This window comes from Suricata suricatta, chromosome 6 (genome assembly GCF_006229205.1).
Source record: "Suricata suricatta isolate VVHF042 chromosome 6, meerkat_22Aug2017_6uvM2_HiC, whole genome shotgun sequence".
Lineage (NCBI taxonomy): Eukaryota > Metazoa > Chordata > Mammalia > Carnivora > Herpestidae > Suricata > Suricata suricatta.
The window spans coordinates 84666103-84670108 of record NC_043705.1 but is presented as its reverse complement, the minus strand read 5'-3'; the positions used below and the strand labels follow the sequence as shown (position 1 = coordinate 84670108).

The window sequence follows — 4006 nt, the reverse complement described above, 5'->3', positions numbered from 1 at the left end:
GCTCCAGGCTCTAAGCTGCCAGCACAGAGCCCGATGTGGGGCTCAAATCCACAGACCATGAGATCATGACATGAGCCAAAATTGGACGCTCAACCAACTGAGCCACCCAGTGGCTCCAAGCCTAAATTCTTTAATTAATGCTTAGTCAGGCACCCATGTCCTTTCCTATCCTTATCTTTTATTGCTTCCCTGACTGCCCCTGAGGCCTCCCCAGATCCCACAGCACTTTCACCTGCTCTCTTAGGGCTCAGCTTTCTACCTTATTTTTATTTATCTGCCTTCCTTACAAGGCTATGAGGGGAGAGCTTAATAAATATCTGAAGAATGAATGAATGAAAGGGGGGGCAGTTCTAAGAAAAAAAGGGTCACTGTGTATCAGCCAAATGTCTTGACAGGTATTTATCTCAGCAAGGTAGGAATTATCAATAACCATAATTCACAGATAAGGAAACTGAGGCTAAGGTAATGTCACTGCCTGACACTCAAATTCCTGAGCACCTGTGGTGAGGCATCATGTTGGGCTCTCACAGATGGTGTCTGTGTGCCAGCCAAGAGCAATAGATATGAGGCCACGCACATCAGGTGACAGTTAAGGCTCTGATACCTTGCAGAAGAGCTTCAACTTTTGGATTTCAGTTTTTTACAGGACTGCTGAAGGGTTAAAGGAATTAATGTGTGTCAAGTGCCCAGCATGGCACAGCATAGACTTAGCAAGTATTTGATTCTAATCTCAGTCTAAGGATGAGAGATACAGGCCCAGAAAAGGTCCCTGAGCAAAGATGAGAAAGAGAGTAGGACTGAACCCTATCTCTTCTTCCCTGATTTCAAAAGCCAGTGTCCTTGTGAGAATTTGTGATCCTGTGGGTCCCTTCAATCCAGAATGGACATAAATGAGGCACTTGGCCAGGGCCTGCTGGATGCAGAGGCCCCCGAGGGGGTCGTTGTAGTTGAGACCACTGTAGCCAAGTTCTACTTAACAGACAGGAAGGGCTTCCTGAGGTCACTCCAGAAAGTCCAAGAGGTTTACCCTGGGATTCCAGTAACCTGTTCATCCCAGCTGCCTATCCCCCTTCTAACCTCTACTGCTTTTTCTTGGGGGCTGGAAAGTTGTAAAAAGGGTTTCCTATAGAACAGTGAAGTTCATAGGTCAGCTCTGGGAGGAATCATTATTCCAGCACCTCTTCAGACTTTAGCACGTTGATTTCATTGTCTTTTCCTGAGGCCTGGGGATTCCTGGGGCAGGTATCTCTTCCTTTGTTTTCCCAGCACCCAGCATATTGACCAGAATGCAGCAATTGGTTGCTGAATGAAGCAATGAATTACATTTCAGCATTCACCAAGTGCTTAGTCTGCACAGGCTTCTAAAACTTACCTTTCCCTTGGAGGAACCTTATAGCTATCTCTGTGCATTGGAAAGCACAGGTGAGGAAACAGAGGCTTGGGGCTAAGTGACTGGCTCAAGCCCAAAAGGGGCAGCTCTGAGGCCTTCAGGATGGTCTGTGGGAAAGTAAAATGTTGAGAGGAGCGTTGATGAATTGGGGCAATTAGCAGGGGGTAATTGTCAGTCAGAAATACTTAGCTCAGATTATTAGGTGTGAAGAAGGAAACAGTCAAAGCTTCCCCACTGAATTGCCCAGATGGGGTTGGCAGGAATGGCTTCTTAGCAGAGCAAAGGCTGGTCCCTGTAGGGCAGGACCCTGTGGTGTAGACCCAGCTTTTCTCCTGCTGGTCCTAGTGCACAGAACTCTGCCAACCTTACTTGGCACCCAGGAACCTTCAGAGTCCCTCAGAAGCCCCCTGGGGTCACAGTTGGAGTGGGGTGCCATTACTTTGCCTCCAGGGGACATCTTCCCTCTAAGAAAGCCTGCTTGGTGTCTTGGCAGGAGCTGCATCCCAGCACCTACACGGTGTGCTATGGACCTGTTTACTTGTGTCTCCAGGGGTGGACTGTGGGCTTTGGAGAGTAGGAGATTAGGGGCATCCTGAGCTCCTAGCCTACTGGGGCCAATCTCCGGGAGAAAGGTGGGGAAGGCTTGAGGGTGGAGTTTAGGGACCCCGGGGCCGACGCAGCGCAGGGCAAGGCCAAAAGTGGCCTTTCTTCCCAAGTGGGCTTACGGCTAACAGATAGAAGGGCTGAGGGTAAACACTCCACTGGGGCAATAATTATGCACATTTACTAAGCCCAGGGAGGACTCATGGTCACGTGGCTCTCGAGGGCGGCGCCCTCAGCTTTGAGATGGAGTTAACTTTAATCACGGTAGGCTTTCTGGAGGAGGCGGGATTTTTATGGCGGTAGGTAATGGTTTTCTCTCAACAGCGAAGATGTCCTTAGCACTTTAGGTTAACAGCTAGCTGCAGAGGTGAGCTTTTTGCTGGGGTACAATAGCCCAGGAGACGACGAAGTCAGACCGAATTGGGGGAAGAGCTTTGGTTGCCGGAATCTCAGGGTGAGGCTGGGTTTGGGTTCCTTGACCTGTCCTTGCGCCGTCTTTGATAATTGGACGCTTCGCGGCCGCTCTAGGCCAGAGCCGTGGGGCCCCGGGCGCCGGGTGCAGGCCTCGAGGTCCAAGACGCCCTGGGAGCAGACAGCACCAGGCGGAGGATTAGACGATGAGGCCATTAGGCCTGGCTGGGACAGCCGCGCGGTCAGCCCTCCCCGCGCAGTTCCGCTGGGGTCCCGAAGCCCGGCTCGCAGGGGCGAGGCGCGCGCTCCCGGGGGATCAGGGCTGCGGAGCAGGCGGCCCGTGCAGGGCGACTGTGGCACGAGAGGGCCATCTGCCTGGGTGCGGAGAACTGCAGCGTCCACGGTGCGAGGCGCGGCCCCTCCGGGCCCCCAGCCCGCGTCCCCAGCCCCGCGCGCACACACCTACTGACGCCCGCCCGCGCCTGCGGCCCGAGTCCCCGTGTCAGGCCCAGACCCAGACTAGGCGCGGGAGGCGGTGCAGGGATTAGTGGACCCCTCCCCCCAGCGCTCCCCTCGCCCCGCCCGAGGCAGCGAGGACCCCTGGGCTCCGGGGTGGCGAGGGAGCTTCGTCCTGGCGGTGCCCCGGCTGGGGACACGGCCTCACTGGGCGGGGGCCGCACGGCGGCAGGCCGAGGTGCGGGCGCGCTGTCAGGCTGCTGCCCGGCTCCGGTGCGGGGGGTGGGCTCAGCGCGGGGGTCGCCCAGTCTCATCCCTTGGCCGAGGCCACGGCCAGGCCGGCAGTGCCCAGGCGGGTAACCCGACCCGACCCGGCTCCCGATCGCCGCTCACCCAGCAAGGCCGGGCAGGGGGAGGGAGAGAAATAGGGAGGAGGGGGAAGGGAACGGGTGGTGGGTGAGGGGCTCTGGGGGCCGCAGGGCTGAGTCCCCAGCCTGTCTGCGCTGCTCTAGGGCGGCTGCCTGTTTTGCCCGGGACGAGCCAGCCCCCTGCTTCGCGGGCGTCGGGCCTGAGGCAGGAGGGAGCCCTGGGGCTGCACAATCTTGGCTCTGGGAGGCAGACCCGAGCTGCTGCCTCCATTTTGTTTCCTGCTCAGCTTGGTCTGTGGTGGTGGTGGTGTGGGTTTGGGGTGCGGCTGGGCAGGGGGTTCACCTGCGGCCGCATCTGCTCGGGGCCTGAGGCTTCGAAGACCCCAGCCCAAGCCCCCAGGTGAGCCCCGCGGTAGGAGGGGGGTTGCCTTGGCTTCGGGCCGAGCCGAGCGGGCTGAGGGCAGGTGCCCAGTGGATGGGGAGCCGGGCTGTAACCTAAGATGGAGGCCGGGACTGACGCGGGCCCGAACGGAGCTGGCTGGGCGGCCGGACAGGCCTCAGTCGGGCCAGGTGCTGCCGGGAATGGGGCTCGAAATGGGTAGGGTGCAGGAGTCGTGTGCAGCCCGGGGCCATAGTAGCTCCCCGAGGTAGGTGAGGGGATCTGAGTGCCACCCACGACGCCCGCAGGCCTAGACACTCCGGGGAGGCGCGCGAGGCCCCTGGGGAGCCCGCCTCAGGCCCCGCCCGGGCTGCCGGGCCGGCCCGTAGGCCCGGGCCG

The 4006-nt window shown here is 58.6% G+C and overlaps 1 protein-coding gene across 2 annotated transcripts in view; it reads left to right on the top strand.

The window, feature by feature from the left end:
* The first annotated feature begins 3520 nt into the window (after positions 1 to 3520).
* NSD1 (nuclear receptor binding SET domain protein 1) overlaps positions 3521 to 4006 on the top strand; it is a 137724-nt gene continuing 137238 nt past the window's right edge. Inside the window, exon 1 of one of the 2 annotated variants that reach the window (XM_029942769.1) lies at positions 3521 to 3628. The gene's annotated coding sequence lies outside the window, so the exon portion shown is untranslated. Of the gene's footprint in view, positions 3629 to 3821; positions 3876 to 4006 lie in introns of those variants that run through there. The other variant, XM_029942771.1, reaches the window with a different exon arrangement.